Raw genomic sequence first — 25,575 nt, 5'->3', positions numbered from 1 at the left:
GGTATCCCACAATGGCAATCGAGTAACAAACACAAACGGAAGACCCGACAACCTGGTGAGATTTTCCCTTCTTTTTCCCTGAAGTAATGAGCTGTTACAAGACTGTTTCAGGGCTTTTTTGATGTAAATCAGTTTTAATGTTTATTTATTCCAAATAGATGGACAACACGCTGGACCTTTTGCAAAAAGAAAAACATTATTTTGTCACAGAAAATATCTCTATGTGTACAACTCTAGCATACGTGAAAACACATTCGGGCTACAATAAAGGTGGGTTAAAACGATTTTTCATCGGTCAAATGAGTAGTTTTTGGAAGCACGACACAATAAAACACATTTAAAAAGCCTAAACCTATAGCAAATATGGGGAAATATTTGAAGGAGTTAAGGTGCCCCAGAAATTTGGGGTCAGCCTTACAAAGTTAGTGTAATGCCTATGAAAAACCAACCAGGTGTGGCTGTGGGCACTCACCTATCATGTTGCACTGAAGGTTTTATGAAAAAATTAAGGAATACATTTCTTGGTCATTCGGGCCAGGGTCGGAGTGGAGCAGAAACTGGCATGGGCACCAATGAAAATGTGGCCCAAAGTCACAGATTAGTTTTGTGACAAACTGTTTAAGTAGTAACCAAAGTGGGCAAGGAGTTTAAAATGTGTTTCAAATTATGTATTTTAAAGAATATTTGTTCAGAAGCACTGCTCAACACTGCTAGCTTCACAGTGAAGTAACTCAGACTGAACCACTTTGGCCAAGAAACTGGCCCAATGTCACCAAACGTCGTGGCATATGCTAGCATTTTGGGTCTGTACTTTGGCCATTTACCTATTGGCCAGTTTGTGGCTGATTTTAGGCACTTCTTCATAGGGCCTGCAGGCAGAGAGCGATTCATTTTTAATCCCTGTTTTTTCACTAATCACTTTTTGTTAAAAAAAATATATCAAATTTCATTCATTTAATGCGATGCTGATACATAGAATTGCATAAGGGTGACTATCCAATACAGGAAAATATTCCACCAAGGTGGTCATAATCACATCTGATAGAACATCAGGGCATAGCTCTTTGATGTGACTCTGAACCCTGAGATGGAATATTTACCCTTGCTTGATAGTCACCCAGGTACAATTTTATGTTATATAGGGGATTCTTACAACCAATTCCCCCTCTTGGAAAATAGGCAGATGTGAGGAATAGTCTTCTGGCAGGGTGCAAAGCTTTGGGTGTTTTTTGAATTTTTATTAGTACATACATTGATGGATAATTCCATCTCCAAAAGGGTAATCTGCTAACCAGATTGCTCTTTGGTCAACTCTATGCCAAACATACAGTATATTTGTGCCCTGCTGCATGAGTAGCCTGATCCACAGCACATGCTTGACTCGAGGCATAGAGCCGGTTCAAAAGGTCACAAGATGTCCACTGGACAGCCGCAGCGGCAGCCAAGTCTCTGCAGCACAAGGGCAGCATTTAACACATGCCCCCGACACCAAAACTACGACGATCATAAGTAACCCTGTGCTGGTGGCAGGTTAGACTCTAAAAAATGCTATGCCTGAGTTTAGGCACAGTGCATGGTACTACTTATGATCATGGCCGCTACATCCCAATTGATATTGCACATGTGTCAGCTCCTGTAATTCAGCTCCGTTGTGGAAGATGATGTGTATTGTCAGCCTGGTGTAGCCTGCCAAATGGCATGACAGGAACCTGGAGGGCCAGGCAGCAGGCAACTGTCCTGGGACTGGGCATCAACGGAGCACGCTCATATAAAAGGAGTGGCTTAACACCATGGTACTGCATCTCTAAAGGCCTTTGCTCCTAGTGAGGGGGAAGGGGTGGGATTATGATAGACAGGAGTGCTCTGGTCAATGGAAGGAGACTTCCACCATTTTGTTTTTTTCTGTCTTTCATTTCCTTTCCTGTCACCTTCACTTCATCCTCAGAAAAGTACTTTGGGTGTGACATCAGGAGGGCAAATTCTACTCCATTCAAGAGCAGGGATTGGGCCACTAAGGCAAGCTAGATTTAGTACAATCACATGGGGACTTGCCATTTGAAAGAAGGGGTTTTACACCCCTTCATCAGATTCTCAGTTTCAGGTGAAGAAAGAGCCATCTGAGGCAGAAAGAAGATATGTCTGCTACCAACTCCCAATGCACATCGGAAGGGACCTCTGCTGTGGATCAGTACCTACCATTCTGCACCAGAATCTCCTAGAGTTGGAAGAGCAGACGATGAATGGAACCATCCCATCCTCGAATCCCCCTGAGTGGGCCTCACAGCAACCAGAGGAACAGACCTGATGAAGCTCCTTGTTCTACCACACCAAAACGGTTGCTCAATGTTCACTGCACGTTGAATGAGAGGGAATGCGCCACTGCTGCCTTTTGTGCACCGTCACCTTCGAACTATTGCGTGAACTAAGCTCGATACTGCCTCGTGCCTTTGCTAAACATGTCACCTGCTAGGCCCGAAGTGACTGCTTGATGCTGGGTCCCGACCCAACTCACTGGAGTGTCACATGCAGACTCTAACCAGGGGTTACAACCACGGCTCAACCCAGCTATCCCTTGAATCAGCCTGCACATCAATCTGCCCTAGATCACCACTTTGATGACCGTCACCCGATGACTCAAATCACTGGAGCGTCACTAATCGACCCCTCCCGGTGGCTAAAGCCTGAATCGACATGGGAAATTGTGAAACAATCCTGAGACCGCCCTGACCTGAATCTTTGAGAGCTGCCCTTTGACCACAGAGAGAAACCCATTCACCCCAACTCTACGCCCACTTGCAGCCTCTCAGGTTCTGCACCGGGGGAGACAACCTTGTGCCAGGATGAAGCAACCAACCATCTTCTGTTACCAACTTGTTAGGAACGGACTCCCAGGTATGCCAGAGTGAAGCTGGGAATCAGCAGACTCAGAGGGCCCAACTCCCTCCCCAGAATAAACGGAGGACTCAGTCAGACGGCAACTACACACTGCGGTGTATTTCAGCCAAAACCAACAGGGATCGATACAAGAATTCAGAAAGATTCCAGCATGTCACACAGTAAATGGTGCGCAGGCCAGTTTTGTCTTGGAAACACGTCACTACACTGCCATCAATTGGGTCTTTGTCCAAAAACCTATCGCTACGTGGGATTGGCAGTCAGGAGCATAATAACCTATATGGGTACCTATATGTATTATTCTACTGGCTCTCGCATGCCAGGTGGCTGGCCTGTCCCTTCCCCAAAATCTAATTTACAACATTGTTACAGAGTAGTGGGCCTATCATTGGTTCTCGGCCCGTTTCTATCCACCCCTAGAGTACTAAACTGTGATTGGCTAGAGCTTATGTCCCCAGGCTTGGGACCCAAAGTGGTTCTCAGCTCACTGTGCACCTTTTCAAGGTGATGTAAATGACTATGTGTCTGAATTGTAACTTGTGTGTACTACCTTTGCCTAGGAGACCATGTCCTGCTCATTGCAACACTCTGTTCCCTATTTGTTGCAACTTGCGTCTGGAGGCCTGGGATCGGCTCCCATTCTTCACCATCGATCACTGTCTATTGTCTTCCTCAGCCGCATCACGTTTCCCGAGACCACGAAATTGAGCTCTGCAGCTTTGAATTAGAAGTATTTATTCCCTTTTTCTGCAGCTGCTACCTTTGTCGTCCTGGGATTGGAATGTCTCCATATCTCTTGTCCTTGGCTGCAGGCCTTGTCTCACACGTCTGGCTCCTTGTGCAGCCTGAATCGGCTCAGCTCATCTCCTGCTCAACAATTTGGGGTCTGCTGTAATTTTCCTAAACCGTATAATGCAGTTTCAACATTTTCCATGTTACACTACATTCTCTATGAATTAGCTATACGTGGTTTGATCAGTTTCCATATATACTCCTGTATGTCCAAGTGACTATTGGCTTTAAGCATCAGCAAGCTCAATCAGGATCTTTTGCGGGTTTTGCGTTACTGCATTTTGGTAATGACAAAAGCAATTACAGTATGTATATGTATCTGTCCTTTAACTATAGAACTGTACGCTTGTGTTCTTCATGTATTTGAGTGTGTGTTTGTGTCGCTCAGTGCGGATTGCACGTGTGCTTCATGTCTAACGCTGCTATGTCATGGTGTCTCTAGTGACGTCAGCAGCACTTGTGTATAGGCGCGTTATAAATGCCATATCATATCATATCATATCAGCATGGCCTCTTGGGCTTTAGTCCAGACTGTCCATATTGGTGTCTCTGACCATAGCCTTCAACTCTTCATCCACGCATGTATAGATTTGTACCACACCTTGTCTGTATGGCTGGCTGAGAGGGTACCTCTCTATATATTTGTCGATCATTGGTGCATTTGGGATTCGTCCGAATTGGTGGTTGCATTATTTTCTGGCACTCCGTCTTGTCATGAATGTGGTGAGAGGGGGTGGTAAGATTCTGGCTCCCTCTTCAGCATCCTCCAAACAGGAGAACCACTGCCCCTCCAAAACCATCAAGGACAACATTGAAACTCTCGCTCCAGCCTTGGCAGACCTCTGCAACCTCTTTTTCCCCACTGGAGTTTTTGCCTCTCCCCTCGAGCATCCTCTGCTCAAAAAACCCACCGCCGACCCATCTATTCCAGACACCTATAACCTGATTTCTAGCACCCCTTTCTTAGGAAAACACCTGGAGAAGCTGACTATCACTCAACTTATCCTCCATGCCAAATCTGTTGGTTGTCTCCATGACCATCAGTCTGTCTTTGGAGCATCCAGAGGCACATAAACTGCTCCTCTGAAAAGCTGTGAAGACCTGATCTCAAACCTTGACTCTAACTCTTCCTCTGTTCTCATTCTCCTTGACCTCTCTTCTGCTTTCAATATGGTTAACCACAACATCCTGAACAGCCGTCTCCGTGATACCATGGACATCACAGTTCAGGCCCTGGCGTGGCTCACTTCCTTTCTCTCTCACCGGCCCTCCCAGGTGGAACTTGAGTCCATTCTCTCCTCTATTACTCTCTTTACTTGTGGTGTCCCCCAGAGATCTAACCTGTCCCCCTGGTTCTTCAGTATCTACATGGCTCCCTTGGCCCACAGGTTCTCTACCTTTACCTTTAACTTTCAGTGTTATGTGAATGACACACAGCTCTCTTTCAGGCTACCCTCAGCCTCCTCCTCCTCCTCGCTCATCCATGACTTTCTATCTGCAATTCAGTCCTGGTGTGCTGCTAACGATCTCTGCCTAAATGCCAGTAAAACAGAGATTGTCCTCATTGGGACCCCTGCTCCTGCTTTCCCACTTTCACACTGGCCGGCCTCCCTTGGCCCTGCACCTCAGCTACCAATTAGGCAAAAAATCTTAGGGTCTTCTTCGACTCCACTCTCTCCTTCTCTTCTCACATCTCAGACATCTGCAAAATGTCCCACTACCAACTGCACCTCCTCAGAGGTATTCTACCTTTTCTCACTTTCCCTCAGACACTCACCACCTCGAGAGCCCTGGTTCTCTCTAGGCTGGACTATTGCAACAGCCTCTTTCTCAATCTTCCTACTTCTACTCTCCATCCTCTACAATACATCCAGAACAGAACCGCAAGACTTATCCTTGGCCTGAAGCCCAGGGACAGCATCTCTATGGCACTGAAATCCCTCCACTGGCTCCCTTTTGCTGCAAGGATCAAGTTCAAGACTCTCTGCATAATCCGCAAGGCTTTCTGGGACCGGGGCCCGCACTATCTACAACGCTCCCTTCCTAAGTACTCTCCTTCTAGAGTCCTCTGATCGTCCTCCTCCAACTCTCTGCGGGTGAGCTGCTTTCACAAACAGAGATTTGGGGGTAGATATTTATCCTCTGCAGGTGCCTCCCTTTGTAGCAGCCTCCCTGCCTCTCTCCATCTTGATCCAGAGCACCTTAAGTTCCGGAAACTCCTCAAGACCTTCCTCTTCTCTTCCTCCTTCTCTCTCCATCTGCCCTGCTAACCTCCGTTCTTTTTTTCTCTCCACCCTCCTTCATTCTTCTCCTCCCTAACTCTGTTCCGTTTTGCTGACTGGTTGCCTAATTCACCTCAGGACCTTACAGGGTCCCAGACTTTCCACTTGCCTCCGGGCTACTGCACTTTATTCAGGAGAAATGCACTTTCAACTTACGCTCCATGAGTGAGCGACTTCTGTGCACTTAACCCAGTGCCTTGTTGGACTGGACGTGTTTGTTCCCCCCACCCCTCCTCTCTCCTTGCACCTCTGTCCGTATGCATACATGACCTTAATGTACTAGGACTAGTAATGTTCATCTCTCCTGTCCCCCTCTACCCAACCCCCCAACTGTTACACTTCATGCACTTGCACTAGGAGAAAATGCGGTCAGGCCTAGTATGATAGGTTTTCTGTTTTAGATTCATTCAGAAACTTCAAGGCCTAAGAATGATTACTATATTCCTTTGTTCCACTCCTACTTTGAAGCACTCCACCTGTGTATAAGCGCTTTATAGATAATCGACTACAATTACAATGAAGCGTGATAACATTATTTTGAAATAATGTAATCTGAATAAATGCATTGATGAACAATTGATCCACAATTTTATGAATTTGAAGGCATCAAATTTGACAAGTTTTATCATTATCATCACGATTATTATTTTTATAATCCTCATCTGATGTTTTTAGTTTAGGCTATTTGGTGGTGCAAAAGCTCCATCTATAAACAACTATTGCATTGGAGCTCAGCTAGGAGGAGATGGGATATGAGAAGGGGTGCAAAGCTTGTAGGTTTTGCCTGTTTGTTTACCCACCCATTGATTGCCCATGACCATGCTAGACCCTATGGCGATTCCCACCCAGTTACTGCCTATCCCACCCAAAACATCTCCTCCTGGGATCACTTTAAGCTCTGTCAAGCAGTAACAATAAACTTTGTGCTCCAAGTGCCTGCCAGTTTTCTTACAAAGCAGTCTTTTGAGAGTTAATGGTATAAGTGGAGCTGTAAATATGCTGCTGGTGTAATAAAATGCCTTTAGCCACTTGATTTATAAGCAATATGAGTATCATTTACTGGAGTTATTTTAAACCAAGCACTTGCAAAGCCACCAGTTTTGTCTTGTGCATAGTTATTAGATAGGCATTTGGCAGGTACTGCTATTATCTGCCCGGGGAATTATACGCCATTTTTTTTTTGCAGCTTCTACCATTAATGTCCCGTTATTACCATTACGGCAGTGCCTGGAAAGTGCCTATTCCACGTCTAAACACAAGTCAAAGCTGTTGGCAATGCCAAAGCTTGTTTTATTTGAATTGTGCACAGTTGCAGTATTTGTATCCGACTGAAGAGCAGTTAAGCCAATAACTGCACATGTGGGAACCGTTCGCATCGACTAAGGCAACCATAGTCTGACAACACCAGCCGCGATAACAGATCCAAGTTTTCATACACAATGTTATCATCTATACAATTTATGACAGTGTTTTCCAAGTAGAACAAGAACAAACCACTATGAAATTGTCTCTTCTAAAAAATAAATCAAGGCCAGCTCACTGCAATTTAGAAGTTGTTTTTGGAGAAAGGTTTTGAATAGTTGAGGCATTATTTTATGACATTTGAAAAAATAAAACATTCAACATGTTTTTGCAGTGTTTTGCACCTCAGGGGGCCTGTCAGTACTTAATATGGACATCTTACTTCTTCAAATATTGCTATATAAATAAGTTATATATCTCGACACTGAGTGTGGGAATGTCTACAATATAAATAGTGTATTATCACAGAAATTGGAGTGCTGTTATTTGTCCAAGAAATTGGATTTTGGCAAAGGTTTCCTAAACACGGCTTCTCGAGTCCTAAACATTATTAAGCAGCATTGCACACATCGCTGGGCTTCGAAGGGAGACGTGTGATGGATGCCAGCACTGCACTGGATCTATCTCCGGGTTAGAGTCCAGGAGTCATTTATGTGTCCTTGGAAGCATCAGTCACACACTCATGAAGAACCTCAGAAACAGATACCTAGTGTGATGAATGGTCATGGCAGGTGGTTAACGGACATCCGAAGCAATAGAAGTTCAAGTGTGCTTGGGAGAAGGGTGTGATTTGTTCATCACCCACGACCTTGCACATTGAATCTTTTCATGAAGTGAAAAAGTGAATATGGATGCTTAAGTACTTTGAGCCTAAGGCAGTGGCAACCCACACGCTTTGCTGCCATTGGACCGGTTTCACCATAGTGCATTAGATTTTCTCCAATGGCAGGTCAGCTAATGAGGAATTTCCTGAAGTCGAGGAGTCCCTGTTTCAGCGGTTAATGTACCCTTGTGGTCAGTAAAGAAAAGGCCCCACTAATGGAAACTCTTTGTGCTCTTATTCACGAGGAAGTTCGCAAAAGCGACCTGCAGGTTAGCTAGCAGAGAGGGCTACACGAAACACAACAAAAGTGCAATCTATTAGCACATTTTTATCTTGGACATTTTTGGCAAGCACCCTCCCTTCCCTGTCTTCCTGAGGAACTGTGACTTACAGCCCACGCCTGAGTTGCACTCAAGAAAATGATGTGAATGTGTTTGGGAGGGGACATAACACTATTGGAGGGGGAATCAAGCGGCAGGTCTTCACAATGGAAGCAAAAACAGATTCCCGACACTCAGAATCACAGCAGGCACCAAGGCATCTGCCAATACCACAACCATCATCTAATAATGCCAACCTTAGGAGAAAGTATCCCTCCTGTCTGGGCATCAGGCTCAGCATGGCATCTGGGGTATCCGGGAGCATTGGGGTCAGTCTTTTGCTCGGGTATATGTGTTCCAGCGCAGCGTTGGGCAGCACTGCGACCAGCATGGTTGCATGGGTTTGCAGTGCTGTATAATCCAAGAGTTCACGTGACTGGCATTTCTGGCCACGCTTAAGGATAGGTTTGGTAAAGCATAAGAAAGGGGACTTGGTAACGTGTTTGCCAATTTTCTGACTGCTCCTCTGCCAAAACGGTGGATGTTCCTTGTGTTTGCCTGTTCGATCATGGATGGTTATTGTGCGACCTTGTTCGAATCGTTGTCTGCTCTTCGTACATACGTGGACGGTGATGGGATGCAGGTGCGTAGCAGATTTTCTGCACCTCTATGAGATGCCAGCTGCTCATTTGTGGATTCCTGTTCTCTCCATGTTGAATTCTTGCTGCACTCCAATATAGTCTTGAGTGTTTTTGAAATCAATGGGCTTTTTTCGTTCAAATGAAGTATTTATTTAATCAATCTTAAATTAGTTCACAAAGCAGTTATTGGTAAAAGCGGGGGAGACCTCCCACACTCTGATGAAGTGTGTAGGGTGACCAGTACTAGCACGAATGACCCATCCATAAAAAAAAGGTTTCTACCAATTAAGGAGACCACTCCAAACGGAGGTGATCCAGGGAGTTCTTCCAATTCTTGACAATTGGAATTCTTCCAACCATGGTTGCTTACATGCATAGTCTTCAGACGACCCGAATTTAGCCTGTCTCCATCAAAAAGAAAATGAATACGATCCACGATAACATGGCGTGCAATGATATTCTCCAGGTCTCGGGCTCGAGCATGCCAATGTGCAATTACATTTGGACAAGTGAGGACCATATGGTCCATTCCTGCATCCTGAAAGTGGCAGCATGGGCAAAAGGCTTAAGTGGCAGCGTGGGCAAGAGGCTTAAGTGGCAGCGTGGGCAAGAGGCTTAAGTGGCAGCGTGGGCAAAGGCGTATCCGCCACAGTGACATGAGCAACGAGAATTTGATTAGACCTTTTAAACTACAAAATGCTACATCCTGTATTGTTTGTGTTGGTGAGGTATCTTGCTACCATGTAAGAGTGTGTCTATGAGTAAACCCTTATGTTCATTGAATACTTTGTATTATTGAGCTATTTCCCCCATTGCCAAATGAAATAGTTACCTGAAAATCCCGTTTTTCATTCTGGGTATCTTCATTTAATTCATGAACACTGAATAGCTTCACCCGTTTGTGGGCACCTCAGAACACCTGTTTTAAAAAGAAAGAGAAAGCTCTATTTCCCAAAAAAGAAAAAGAAAAAGAAACAGAAGAAGAAGAAAAGATAGGAATAGTCAATGTTTTGTCACCTTATCTGCCTTCTATGTTTCGGATTTTGATCTACCAGAAAGCATCTGTATGTGCACAAAGGGTATACTTACATAGAAAGCCCCAGCCAAGGAGACATACTAGGAGACAGGCAGCTTTGAATGCACAGTGACAAGATGATACAGCCACCTTTAAGGCAGCCATCAATTCATGACTCCCATCATGCTCTGTAGTGGGGGTAGAAGTCATTTTCTTTTTATGTAACTGTGAGCCAGTGGAATCTCCTTTCGCCTTTGAACACTGCCCATTAGTCCACATCCCAGTTGGAAGGGGAGTTGGAAGCCTTTATTACAAATTCAATGACGATTACCCAGGATGAAGAACTGTTTTTACACCTGCGTAACTATTCCTTCTTCATCCTGGGACCTTCATTTATATCCAAAAACGCTGAACAGAATAGCAAGTGCATCTCCTTATGCCGTTGGTGGGTAGAGCCTCGCAGGAGGAAGCAATTTAAAAGAGAAAGACAGATCACATTCAAAAAGAACAGAGCAATCCTGTCTGTGCCGCATATGTCATATGCAACCATCCCCCAATGCCACAATCTAACGTTACCTATAAAATGATTAGACAAACGCATTCATCAAAGATGGCCCACCCAGTCGAGCATGCTGTCTGGCATGAGTGATGTCTTACAAAGGTGTGCACAGACGTCCATGTATCTGCTTTGCAGACCTTTGCTATCAGGACCATCCCAAGAAGGGCTGCAGTGACAGTCTTGCCTCTGGTTAAATGGCCCCTAGGTCTACTTGAAAGACATGTGTTTGCTTTCTGGTAACATAGGAGAATGCATGAAACTATCCAATCAGATGGAATCATAATTGACGGTGTTGGTTAGGCTTTCTTACCTCTGTTATTCTATCAATCTAGTATCAGAGAGCCCTTTTGACATTAAGGGTGCGCAAAGCTCTGTCCACTGAAGGGGAGGGATTCAGGAAGAAAGAAGGCAGAGCAATGGTTTGCTTTATGAAACAGTCTAAAATATCTTCAGGTAAAAATTATGGATCTGCCCAAAGCAATCATTTTCTTTGTGAAACGCCATTTAAGGTTCCTTTAAACACAGAGCTTGAACCTCACTTTCCCAGCTAATGTAATGGCTACCAGGAAAGCACATTCCATCTAAGGTATTGCAGGTCTGCCTAATGCAGGGGCTCCTATGGAGGTCCCAACAGTTAGGCCGATACAATGTTATGCTGCCAGAGAGAAAAAGGGCACCTGACCACAGGGCAGAAATTCTCCAATCATTCAAAAAAATCCTTTATTACTGGGACAGCAAAGAATGAATTATAGGGGGTGTCTTTCTTTTTTCTGCAATATCTGACAAATGTCCTCTGATAGAAGAACCTGTTTTCTCCAAATACAGGAGGCAGGGTAGGACCACTTCTTCATCACAAAATGAAGGGCTAACATTCCTCTCCAGTCACCACATATAAAATCTCTTAAATTTGAATGCATAGGATTGTCTTTCTGCGGATTAGCATCCTTCTGAACTGGATGATCTCCTGCCAGCCCCCTGACTGGGGGATTTCCAAACAGCCCTTTAAGATGAGTAGTAGTACCCTCGAGATAGATGGGGATGCAGATTCATACTCATGCATCAAATAACTATGACAGCTCAATAGTTTGGCAAAGGGAATCTGTTTAATGACAAGTCCATAAAACGGGGAGTACAACGAACATCAGCAACCGCTCGATCTTCTCACTCGCTTCACTTTTAGAAAGAACACAGCATTTATAGCAATAATTAATCCTTTCTGACATCATTCTACGTGGCAATTCATAAGGACCTAACATGCAACGTGTTGGTTATAGGAAGGTAACTTAACAGAGGTAACAGGGAGAGGGGATTGGATAATCAATGTCAGGTGGGGCAACTAAGCCCTCCCTTCAAAATGGCCACTATGAACGTCACTAAAAGTACGATGTTGCTTTGGCTTTACTCACTATCCACTATGATTGGGTTGGCAACAACCCCACTCATACTTTTCGATCATCGTCTAGCAGCACGCAGAAAGAACATCCAGGTGCAGAGGAGCTTGCCTTCACCCCAGCTCTCTACCAATTATGTTACAATCAATCATAACTTCAGTAGCCATTTGTCAATTACTGCTTTGTATTTTGGCCTTGAGTCTGCTCTGTGGTCTTGAGAACTTTTAAGGAGTATGGGCATTGCGGAGATCCTTGCGTAGGTACGAAAGTCTCACTCTTCCAGCCTGCCTTGTCACGTGACTGGACACCGTGAAATCGGCTTTTCCTCTGTGTATTTTTGTATATTTGATTTAATTTTACCAGTCCTCCGCCATCTGTGGCTTATCTTGACCTTTCTGAACAGGATCGTCAGTTCTTTTCTCCTTAATTGTATCCAATGTTGGCTTTTTCCAGGCAGAGAAGACCTCAGCTTCTTGGCATGATCATTCTAAGCTGGGTTTCGTTCTGCCTTGATTCTTTATTTTCTTGCTGCAATACACTCCTCTGGAGGCCTTTAGTAACCTTTGTTCAATTCTGCTCATGTGCGTAGTGGAATTATACTTATACAAAAAGTACTTTTGAGGTATATATTTGTAAATGTTGGTGTTTGCTACAATCTATTTACTATTTTCTATAAGCAAGCTTCGTGATTTCTTTGCTTCTTGCGGTTACCTGCATCTGTACACATTTAAACTGACTGAATATCTTCATCATCTTAACATCAACTTCTTCATTGCGGGCTCAAAATTCATTCATAGTCTCTCGTCTTTTTGTCAGCATTCTCAGGTCATTATATCTTCTATATGTGCGTCAGTCCAATTTCTTATGATGTCACCATTCATCTTCCTTCATTATCTTCTTTGTTTCTTCGGGTACTCCATTCTGACAACCGTCATTTTGTCTCGACTGTAAATATGGCTTTCTCAATGAATACCTTTTTGTAGGTGTCGGCACTTCAATAGGTGCTGTTATTCTGATAGGCACTGGGCAGAGCCTAAGCGCTGCTCTCTGCTGGTTTATCTGTTCGTCATACATCCCATATTTTGGAATAAAAGTACCGGGCACTACGGGGGGGCAACTGGAGTAGGGGCGATACTTGACACTTCCTCTTCATTTCCCCCTCTGGGAGATTCATCAACCACTCTCACTTCTTTCTTTGTATCCACTTTTATTTCATCCTCTGGATCCAGGCATCTTGGTCTGAAGAAATGCTTCTTTGGGGTCCATATCTTTATGACTCCCCTCAAGCATCCTGCTGTTCTTACGTGCTCATATTTGTTCCATGTCATCAGTTGACATTCTCCACTTCGACTGCAATAAATCCAACTTCCGACATATTTTCTATGATTTCTGGGATACAGGAACTTCGTTCCTTCTGGTGCATAAATGCTGGCCTTCACAAAGTCTCTTATTTCTTCATCAGTTAGGTCCTTGGGCTTCCATCCTGACTCAACATAAATCATCATCATCATCAACATCCCTATGGCTTTCTTTGCGGTCTTCTGGCACTGTAAGCTTATTAGCTTGATCACACAGAATCCAAGTAATATAATCGCCAATAGGGCTCCTAGGAACTTGAATGCATCTGCCATCCATTGTGGAACCCATGAAAACAGTGCTCCAAACCAACTGTCATCGTCAACATCGTCAATTTCAGCTATCATCTGATTCTGTAGTTTTGTCAGCATACCTACGGCCTCTGTTAAGGTTCCATTTTCATCATCATGAAAAGGTATAAATGTGCAACATGATTCTCCGATTTTTGCACAAACACCTCCATCCATAGCTGTGATCATGTCTCAGACATATCTATTCTGGGGTGTCATCAGTCAGATTGCTCTCAACTCTTCTCTGATTGCATTGAATCTTTTTATGGTCGTGTTGATGGTCTGCAGTAACTCCCATCTGGTTATCTGCAACCATTTATTATTTGCTCCAACCTGAATTCTTGACATCAGGATTGTCGTGAACACCAATGAGGTCAGACTGAACAACCTATGTTCATATGGGATTGCATCAAAGGCTTCTATCGATTTGGCAGAGATATGTCAACATAATATAGTGAATCGATTTGGCAGAGAAGTAATTTTCTCTCTTCATTGGACCTTTCAGTTCCACAGATCTCTTCTTTCTCAGGTGAGCATCTGCTTTCGTGAAGTTGTCAATCTACAGATCACTCTTTAGAATCACCAATGCTGGTACATGGATGTTCACCAATGTACATATGCCTCCCCAATTCTTTGGCAATCTGATATATGCTTTGGATCTACACGCCCAATAGTAATCCATGATCAATGCAGTTCCATGCATCATTCTGCTGCATCGAATATTCGTCCGCAGTTCTGATTCTCTCCAATTGTTCTTGTACCATTGTTTCTGAAGCATAACTTGGAACTATCCAGTGGCACTATCTGCAAGGGTCCTACCCAGTCTTTCAACCATGTCAGTAGTCTGGCAAGTTTTGGCCATAATGATTTGCATATTATCTGGGCATTTTCAATTGTTTCCTTATAGTATCCATTGATCATACATGCTCTGCAGATCACACTCTTTTCTCCCAAACGTCTGGCGATAATACTGTTCCCCAAATTTGCCTTTGTCCTCTGTTCTTCCATCTGCGAGCATCTTCTGTAGATTTTCCTTTGATGTCAAGTTTTTTAATTGCTTCTCTTCTGATCTCCACTCCTTTTACTCCAGGCTTCTTGTATCTGATCACAGTGTTCTTAGTTTTGCCATTATTTCTCGTTTTTATGTCTTGGACATAATAATCTTCATTTGGATCAGTTGCTCCCATTGCCCATTTGAGCAAAGCATCACTTCCCAAAAGCTGACCTCTGGTCGTGCACATTGCTATATGTGACAGACAGTGTTCTGTCTTAACCTCTATTTCAACAGCTACGAAGATTTTTGACTTCCCCATGCTGTATGGTAGGAGTACACAAACGAAACATTCTTCATCTGAAGTTCACCTTCCAACTTCCTTCATGTGTTGATACCATATGTTGTGTCCCAATGTGCTGTGCTATCCAGGTAATCATTCAGTTCATTATTATCTTCTTGTCTGCTCCTTCTGGCTATTATCCTTTTGATATGAGCATTCATCATCATATCTCGTAATACTTCTGCATAGCGTCTTCTTGCTGGAGGATTCTCAGGCATCTCCATCACTGATCTGGGCATTTTCATCTGTATTATTTGAGTAGGAGATAAGCTTCATCCTTTCAACATACAAATCTGGCATGAAAATGTCTCTCGGAATTTCTGCTCGTATCTTCCCAGACACTATCCTGATATCATGTCTCACAGGATCAGGTGTGCTTGCAGGTTTCATCTTGGTTTGTTCACTCTCTTCAGCCTTTTGTCTCTTTAAAAGTTCAATTTTCTCCATTTGCCTCTCAACTCCCTTTGGTAAAAAGCTTCTCTTCATTGTTTGTCCAGGCTTTCCCCATTCTCTGAAATGTGATTCTGAAATCATTGACACTAGACCAGGTGTGGTTTCACTCATTCTCTCTGTAGGTGTAACTTTCATCATTCCCTTATCTGATTTAATTTGCCGACCCTGTCTCCGGCATTTCAATTCATTTGTTAACACAAGTGTTGTGTGTGTGTAATTGCTTATCACATCCATCTCAAGCTCAGTTACCCTATCATTCTTTCTAGGAACAAGAATGGCTATGTAAGGTCTGGGCACCTTTGTAGGTCTCATGCTCATATCCTTAAGTTGATGCACTGGGTTCTGAAAACTTTGTGCTCCTATAAAAAATGCAGTTCTAATAGTTAATGACAACAGTATGATAATTAATACAATGCATGTATAAATTATACACCTGTAAGTGAGTTTACAGCATTTGTTCCTGGGGCAATATGAATGTCTCTCCTCATGGGGGAGAATGATGCTACTGTTCTGGCTTCCCAACTCGATCATCTAAGGAAGCAAACACTATTTTTTTAATATATTTTTTTCATTATCATTTCTTCGGGACTCTGTTGTTTCTGATCGTTGATCAATAGTTCTGGATCAATTGTCCTCTTGATCTGAATAATAGACTGTCTCTTGTCTCTGGAAACAGTTCTCTCACCACAATGAAAGTTCCAAATGTGGCAAAGGTTTAATAAGTCTTATACTGCATACTCCAAGTAGACTAGTTACCAGTCAATGCCTTGAATCTGCTTCACTCCAGATGGCATGTAGCTTCCGTGTCAGCACGAACAAAAGTGAAGTTTTTGACAACACCTTCTCGATTTGTCCCTCAAATGAAAGTTTCTATACTATTCTGTGATTTTGATGATGACCAGAAGTGGAACCTGTATCACGATACTGTGCAAAAGCATACTCAGATGTGTGGTGTTAGCTGGGTCTCAGAGTGAGGACGTCAACATTAGCATGTCTCCCCACAAGTTCAGGAAAGTCTTTGATTAAGCTGCTGCTTGATTTCCGCGTGAGATAAAAATATGTCCCTTTCGTGTGGGATGTGCATTTCACGACTGCTATGCCCACTGGGAACTGTAGTGCCTTAATGAGCGTGTCCAATAAGGCGGTGTGCTGCACTGGCATACCGTCTGCTTGGAGGTAGCCCCTCCTTTTCCAGCACGCTAAGCCTGCGTTCACTGTCGATGTCACATAGGCAGAGTCACTGTTCATAGTTACTTCCTGGTCTGCGTGATTCTCGAGCGGGAGTATCAGTGCCAATAATTCTGCACCCTGTGCTGAATAGTGAGAGGGTATACATGCACTAATAAGTACTGGAAATTCCCCATTTGCTGTGCGTTTCATTACAGCGGCACCTGTATATTTTTTTCCATCATTTTGATCGATTCTAGAGGAACCATCAATGAAGACGATTTCTCCTTCTGCCAATGCATTTTCTTTTACTCTGGGAATCTCATCATAGAATTCTTCATAGTTCATGGAATCATGTATTGGCTCTCCTTCGGTGACAGGGTCTGCTGCATTGAACTATTTTAATCATTGGGTTTGATATGACCACCTCATAAGCAGAAGTGCTTTGTGATGTCAATGTGCCGTTCGGCTTCTCTAAAATAGCAAATAATGTGTGCTTGACGAATAATGTCATTGGGCACTCCATTACAATGGTTGTAGCTTGCTCTATGGCGAACGCTGCAGCAGCCAAACTTTGTTCGCATGGGAAATTACCTCTCATTACTGGGTCTAATATCCCACTGTAGTATGCCAGGGGCTTGTATCCCAGCATGGTTTTCTATGTGAAGACTGCTGTCATAACAGTACCATACGTATGTGAAAACAGGTAGAATTCCTTTGCTGCTCTCTGCTGGTTTTTCTGTTCATCATACGTCACATATTTTGGTGTGAAAGTACCAGGCACTACGGGAGGGGCAACTGGAGTGGGAGCGATACTTAACACTTCCTCTTCACTTCTTTTTGGGCCTTCAGTCATTCTTCTGAAAGGTTTTGGTGTCCATATTGGATGAACTCAAGAGCTATGTCTTCAAGTTCAGCGATGAAATGCTGTGGTGTAGTATGCTGCCATTGACCCTCGTTAGTAGACCCTACATGCACATGGTTCCAGGGACAAGAGTAGCAGGTCCAAGTGCCACCATTGGCAGGGCCATGCTAGCACAACTAGGATCATTGTCGTGGGTGGCTGTCTGAACTTCAGCAAGGGAGGTATTGTAGGAGAGGCATACAGAGAGACGCCTGACCAGCTGATCAAAAGGGCATGCCCCCTGGAACCTTACTACAGGGAGCTTGAGGTGAAGATTTGTCATTTTGCGTTTCTGTTTTTAGCGAATAACTCTCTATGCAGCCTTCCCTATCTTGCAAAAACAGTTTCTGCAAATTCACTGTTTAGCACCCCTTGATTGTATTCCTGGAAAGATCTGCTGAGGAGGTCTGCTTGCATGTTGCAAATCCCTGCTGGATGAGTTGCCTTGATAGATAGCTTCCTGGCCAGATGCCAGTCCAGATTTCCTGGGCCTCCTTTCAGAGGGTACAGACTTCATGCCTCCCGGCACGTTGAGATAACTTTGTTGTTTTACTGTCTGTCTAAATCTGTATTGGTGATAATATAATCTTAGCCAGTCAAAATTGACGTCCAAGGGTATTACTCTGAGTTCCAGCATATTTATGTGATATGTCATATATTTCTATGAACACATTCCCTATGCTGTGAATTTGTCTATATGAGCAAACCAGCCTAGATGCATTCTTTACAATGGAGTGAACTGTTACGAGAGGTTGGAATTAGACACTTCAATGTATTTTATCTTCTTTACACACTCAAGGCAGGGAGGCCTTCAAAGCTCGAGTTGAAGTGAGTAGTTACTCCCAATTTCCTGTTTTCTGACATCATTGGTCCTCCACACTTTCCTGGAGAGGTCTCCTGTCAAGATGCTATGACGAATCGCAGGAATTCGTCCCTTCTCCCCAAGCGGAGCACACCAACCTTTGTGAGGCTGGGGAAGTGAGCCCACTTTGCAACACCTTCCCTAGGGGTTGAGGCGAGTGAGACCTCACCATGACAGACTCCTCATGTGGGGACAAGGACTCCCATTCCTGTGCAACTCCCTAAAGGATATCTTGAAATCACCACCTTAGGAATACTACATAGAGACTTGCATGAAGAGAGAACAACCATGTGTTACTGTCAACAAGAAACAGTGCAGGTAACTTTAAATGAAAAGCTCCATTTAGCTGTGACGAAGAGGAAGGAGCAGAGAGAGAGAGAGAGAGAGACGCTGCAACACGGGGAGAGAGAGAGACACGAACGTCTGCCAGGGAGGCCCCACAGGAACAAAGTTCCTGAGAGGGGTGGAGACTGAGACCGAGAAAGCCCCCAAATTACAAAGATGCCAGCATACTCAAAACAGAGAGCTGGACATGAAGCATCCTGTAAAACGGAGAGAGCGAGAAACTGAGGGTGTTGGCGTGGTGGACTGCCGGTCCCCAGAACTACTCCGAAACCACTACGTGGTTGAAACCGCATAATGTCCCTATACCTGAAGAACCAAACGGATGCACAAAAGGAGGATACAAAGTAGGGGACATTGAAGGAGTAAAATAAGCTGAGTAGGCGAAGAAGAGAACTAGCCCTGAGCAAAGCATCATGCCTGAGAATAACAAGGTAACGAGGAAAACGCTTGACCCGGGAGGCAACTGGGGGATCATTGTTGGACTACTCATACTCGTCCCAGTCAAGACAATGAAAGTATAACGTTAAAAGTAAGCAAACTGAATGAGGATTGTTATGGGTCTACTCATACTTGTCCCAGTCAAGTCAACGAAAGTATAACATTGAAAGTAAGAGTTTTGAATAAGTATTGTTATGGGACTACTCATACTCGTCACAGTCAAATCAACAAAAGTATAACATTGAAAGTAAGAGAATTTAGTGCGATCATTATGGCACTACTCATGCTTGTCCCAGTCAAGTTAAAGAAAGCAGAATATTGAAAGCAAGAGAATTGAATAATAAGAATGAGAGAAATCTGAATACCATAAAAATCAAGACAGAAAATAAAGATAAAGGAGAAACACTTGGAGATGAAGGCGGAGTGATACATATGTCCAAAGACAAAAACTATAAAGAGAAAGAAAATTATGCATTAAGTAGAAGGGAAGAGTATCCCAAGAAAGAGAATTGTAAAGGAGGGATATCACTGCCCTGGGAAAGGGGAAGAATACCTCTTTATTGTAGAAGGAAAGAAGGATACAAGTATTCGGTGAAAGAGACCTGGAGTTGAGAAGAAACAGAAGTATAATAAAATCCTGAAAGAGCTATACAAACTGATGAAAGAGGTTATGAGAGACTATTTAAAAATCCCCTATTAAGTGGAAACAAGAAAAAGATGTATGCAAGAGGGGAGTCAATCTCCTGTCCTTAGTTGTTAGAATAGTACAAGGGTCAGTTGTGGTTAGTTTGGACTGTGGACGCATTATTTGGGACACTCACAGGCGACTGACGAGCACCTTAGTTAGTTTGTTAGGTGCGGAACACCCCATAGTAATAGGGGAAGTCAAGCATTAGTCTTATTCTTTAATAAAAACAACTATGAAATGTCCTCTAAGAGTCTGCATCCTTCTTCTGACCCACCACAATGCTCATTAGGCACAATGAAAATGCAGGTGACTATTGCCACTAAAAGGGAAGTGATCTTTCTTGCCAAGGATGTTTTTGATTCCTTTATTGCCTGGCACTTCTCCCTGATAGTATATAACTTCTCCACTGAAGGGCACGCACTTGCCTTTGTCATGTCTAGTGTATCCCACCAGGAAATGTATTCTCTAAGGTGGGATGACGGTTGATATCTTTGGATCGACTTGCAGGCCCAAATCTGCTAAAGTTTCCACCATTGTTGTGGAGTACAGCCAGGTCTTCTCCTGGGACCTTAGATTGATAAGCCAGTCGTCCAGATATAGGTATACAAGGATTCTTTGCACTTTCCTTAAATGTGCACCCATCACTGCCATGCAATTTGGGACTACGATTAAGGCTGATTTTATGTTGAAAGGTAAGACATTGTACTAGCAATGGCGCTCTGGACTGTAAACCCCAGGAGTTTCCTCTGCTTCTCCGCTACTGGAACATACTGAACACATCTATTCTCCTTTTGTCAGGTGCAGGAAGATTTAAAGTTTGTATCCTAAATTTGTCTTTCTTTTTTTGTCAAAAGCAATTTATTGGTTTTAAGTAGGGGGTAACAAGTGAACATTCGTAAACTCTTGGATATCTCCTATAACTTGAACAACAAAACAATTATGACCCCTTCTTCAGCCGCCAAACTCTCCCCCCTCCCTGATCCATAGCCACTTAAACCCTTATCACCTTCCTTAATCCTCTGTAGGTAGAAGTCTATAAGACAATGCCTGAGTTCCAGTCTTCCAATGTGCTCCCTCACAACCCAGCATCCATTTTAGCCAAAACTCACCCCTTCTCTGCATTGAATAGCAATTAAAAATCTTAACTCACAATAGTGCCATATCATTAATTCCCTCCTCTCCGTGCTCCCACATTCCAGGCACTCACTGTGGTCTAGCTCTTCTCTTCTGTGTTACAAATAAGTTCAATGCCCATAGGCTTTCGGGATATGTTCGAAGTGCAAAGTCTGAAGTGAGAAAGGACAGTTGGGGACCCCATTTTTCACTAAGGAGTTTTGGTCGCCTTTCAAGCCGGTTGTTAATTTCTCAATTGCTCATAAGTCCTTCCATGTTGTCCCAATGACTAGTTTTGCTGCGAAGAGCATTGCACTGATTATTTTCCTGTAATTGGAATGGAGTGCATGTATCTTCTTGATGGGGATTCCCAGTAAAACTGCTCCCAGGTTATAGGGGAAGGTTTGTTCACTCACTCTTTAGACGTAGGAGAGCACCCCCCCCCAAAATGGTTTGATTTTTGGCCCACTCAGCCAAACATGAAAAAGGGATCCTTCCATCTTACAGCCTCTCCAGCATTACTTTGTTGTGGCTTTTTAAGTTAGCTCACAATCAGTGGTGTCATGTACCCCTCAGGACAAGCTTGTTTGCTGTTTCCTTATGCTGGATAGAGATAGAGAAGGTTTTCGCTCTTAACCATATTCCCCTCCATTCCTCCTCAGAAATTCCTTTATTAAGATCTCTTTCCCGTATAAGAATCTTATATATATACATTGTTGTTATCAGTGCCTTTGATGAGCCTGCTTGTGAGATGTACTTTTCAAACACTGTCAGGTCTCTTGTGGCGCCTTTCCTCACTTCTTTGCTCATGACCCATCACTTCTTTGCTCATGACCCAGTGTCATATTTGATAGTATTGGAACCTCGCCCCTACTTGTTTTCTGAAGTCAAGTTTGCAATCATTAAATGATTTTGTCTCTTTTTTCTTAAGCATATTGGAAGAACACCATCCTCTATTTTCCCTCCATATAGCGAGGGAGAATTGAGTAGCTGCTTGGGCAAATTCAGGGTTGTCGTGAATGGGAGTAAATGGGGACTGAAATGTGGTCAATCCGAGCAGGATCGCTAATTTATCTGAAGTCTGTAAAGCCATTTTAGGTGTTAGGTTAACATAGAGGGATCTAGGTCTTGACTCTCTTGGTAATCACAGGGCTCACCATAGTGGTATACCTCCTACGTCTAAGGAGTGAGTGAACAAACCTTCCCCTATAACCTGGGAGCAGTTTTACTGGGAATCCCCATAAAGAAGGTACATGCACTCCATTCCTGTAGCCATAATCCACCCTTGTCTATCCAATTATACTTGACCCCATTCACGCAGAATGCAGAGTTGGGCTGCCTCAAAGTATACTTGGAGATTTCGGCACCGTAGACCCGCCTGGTGCAAGCTAGCAGTTAGGACTCACCTGCAGATTCTGCCCTTCTTCCTCTCCATATAAAGAATGTGATATCCTTTTGTAGTTTTCTCAGATCTCCCCTGAGGATATGTATCACCAACGCTTGGAAAAGATATAAAAATCGAAGCAGCACATTCATTTTGACAGCATTAATCCTTCCAAACCATGAGATGGTAAGCTTTCTCCATCTCACTATGTCATCCCTAATTTGTGCAAAATTTGCTTCATAAAGCTTTGCGATCTCAGGAGTTGGCCCCTAAGTATGTAATAACTGTATTGGTCCATTTGAATAGGCAGGTATTTTGCAGCTCTCTATCTGTTTCAGGGGTGGTGCTTAAAATTAGGATTTCGGATTTGTCATAGTTGAGTGAAAAGCCTGACACTACTGCATATGTTTCCAGCTCCCTCTGCACTGTTTTGATTGAGATCTCTGGGTTTCTAAGTGACAGTAGGACATCATCTGTGAACATGGAGATCTTGTGTTCAGAATCATATTCCCTGCACTTCCAGGCTTGCCCTCAGCCTGCAAGCAAAAGACTACATTGCCAGTGCAAAGCGCTGTAGACCCACGGTACACTTGCCTTCTGCAACGAGCGGAACTCTGACGCCGCATCAGGGGAGGTGGCGCACACCCGAGGCCTGCCCTGACCACGTGACTCTCAGCTGCAAGGCTTGCTATGGCCTTGTCCAGGTAGGCCTAGTTGGGAAAACCTTTTATGGATTTGAAGCAGCGATATTTTTCATTGTGCATACTGGGAAAGAAACAAATGATTGCTGTCTGAGACCTGCCAGATTCTTCAAATAGTATTGGGCACATAGCATCCCTGCTGATGCTGATCTCCAATGGTGACCTTTCTCCAAGATGGGCGATCGATTGGCACGCAATGGATTGCTTTCCTGGCTGCCTTCCACCCAGGGCCTGTTATAGGCCAAGCTCACTACATTTGAGCCAATCAGCGGGTGCCGGCAGGTGAATGCTGGCCCCCACGAAAGGCCCATTCCTAAGGCCCCTCTCCGGGTCTTGCAGGGCCCTGTGCGCCCCCTACATGTCCCAACAACCGTCATGCATCAGGAGGATAGTACCACATCCATGTGCTCCTGTCCTACGTGACCCCCAACCCTGGCAATCACGAAGTGTGGTCCACTGCTCTGTCTGCATGTAGGATCTCCCTGACTCTGACCACTGTCGGAAAATCTTCACTAATCTACCTCTGATGGCACCGTTCCCAGCACCTGGTCATAACCACTATCTTACTCTACCCTCTTACGACTCACTCCACTGCCTTCAACTCTGACTGGCTATGCTGTAATACCTGTTACCCACTCAAAAATAAAATCACCTTTGGTGTGTGCTTATTCTGCATTTGTTTGCTGACATTTTAAAATCGTTTTTGGTGTGTGCACATTCTGCATTTTCTTGCTGCCATTTTAAAATCATTTTTGGTGTATGCACATCCTGCATGTTTGCTGCCATTTTAAAATCGTTGTTGGTGTGTGTGCACACCCTGCATTGTGGGAAAGTGTTGACTTTTATCTGCTCCCTCAACCTACTCAGTTCTCAGTGCTTTTTCCCCAGTCCTGTATTCTGTCTCTACCCATTCCTACTCCTTCCCCGTGCCTCAGTAGCCTCAACCTCGTTAAGTGTACCTCACTCTCTGGCACTCTCTATCTCTCCTATCTTCTCAAACTGCTTCTCTATCTCCTATCCGTCACCTCTTACTAAGTCTGGCAGGAGGAAACTCAAGAAGGACACAATGGGCTCCAACCCAGGCCTTCTGATTGCTGACACCTACGTCACTGCTTCTGCCAGATAGACACTCACTGACATCCTCTCTGTTGTTCCCTCACCCAACCTATGGACCCTCCATATGATCGCTCTTCTCTCTCCTTTCTCTTTGTCACCCAATAATGGTGAACCCTGCTGAGAGGTCCCCCTTGCATTTCTCTCCGCCTCCAGCGTCATCATCAATCTCTACCGGAATGGTATACTTTTGGACCTGTCCGCCACATTCGACACTGTCAAACATGGCATACTACTTTCTGAACTCCATGACTGTGGCACAGAGGCAAAGCACTCGACTTGATCTGTTCCTTTTTAACTAATCGATGCAAACAAGTGTGTATGGAAACCTTCCTTTCCCAACTCATGTTAGTAACTTGCGGAATGCCACATGGATCAGCATTGTCTCCTATCTAATTTAATGTTTACATAAACTCCCTAATGAAAATCATACATCAACAAAGCCCAATGTTTTTCTATTACTCCGATGATATACAAATTCTGATAGATATCGATCAGGTAACAAATCCTCAACTTCAGCAACCCAAAAACTGCATAGTCGCGATTAAGAACTGGATGGACAGAAGCTATTTGAAAATCAACCCAGATAAAACATAGATGGTGGGGGTCATTACGGTTTTGGTTTTATCCCGCCGGTAAATCCAGCGGGATGCCACCAAAACCAAATTCGCATTCCCGCCACCTGATATTCAGGAATTTTCAGGATATTACAGTTGGTGGTCTGTCAGTAATTGGACTCCATGGGAGGAATTACCTGAATTACTGGCACTGGTGTTACCGGTGCTGGAAATGTCGGCAGTTTTTTGCCAGTGGGGGTCTGATTTACCTCCACCTCCTGGCTAGTGGTAAATCAGGGAACCCCTACAGGCCAACCTGTAGGTTGTCGGAGCGGCAAAAGTGCCAGTAATGGATTTACCAGCATTTTTACTACCACTTTTACCGCTCCACCAAACCTATAATGACTATTCATCAACCACATCACTAGTCCGCAAACGCTCTCTTTCTTTGCTACCTGTCCTGAACCTAAGAATGAGGTAAAGAATGTGGGTGTTATTCTTGACAGCTCCCTTACTCTAAAACGTCAAATTAATGCAGTGACTGTTTTTTCTTGCTTAAGAAGATTAGGCCCATACTCTCCATTCTTTCCTTTAGCCAACGAGTAACTGCCATAAATTCTCTGATTTGTCCCGATTGGACTTCTGAAACAGTACATATTTAGGTATAGCAGAGTCTCTTCTTCAGCGCCTTCAAGAATTGAAAATGCAGTAGCTAGAATTCTTTCGAAGTGGAAAAAATATGATCACATTACTCCTGCCCTGCGATCCTTACATTAGCTCCTGGTGAGGAAGCGAATAGCCTTTATAAAGTTATGTGCATTGTTTTTAAAAGCCTGCACTGGCCCGATTC

Source organism: Ambystoma mexicanum, chromosome 7q (genome assembly GCF_040938575.1).
Source record: "Ambystoma mexicanum isolate Mex_15411 chromosome 7q, UKY_AmexF1_1, whole genome shotgun sequence".
Lineage (NCBI taxonomy): Eukaryota > Metazoa > Chordata > Amphibia > Caudata > Ambystomatidae > Ambystoma > Ambystoma mexicanum.
The sequence above is the reverse complement of the archived record's forward strand: the minus strand, read 5'-3'. Positions refer to the sequence as shown.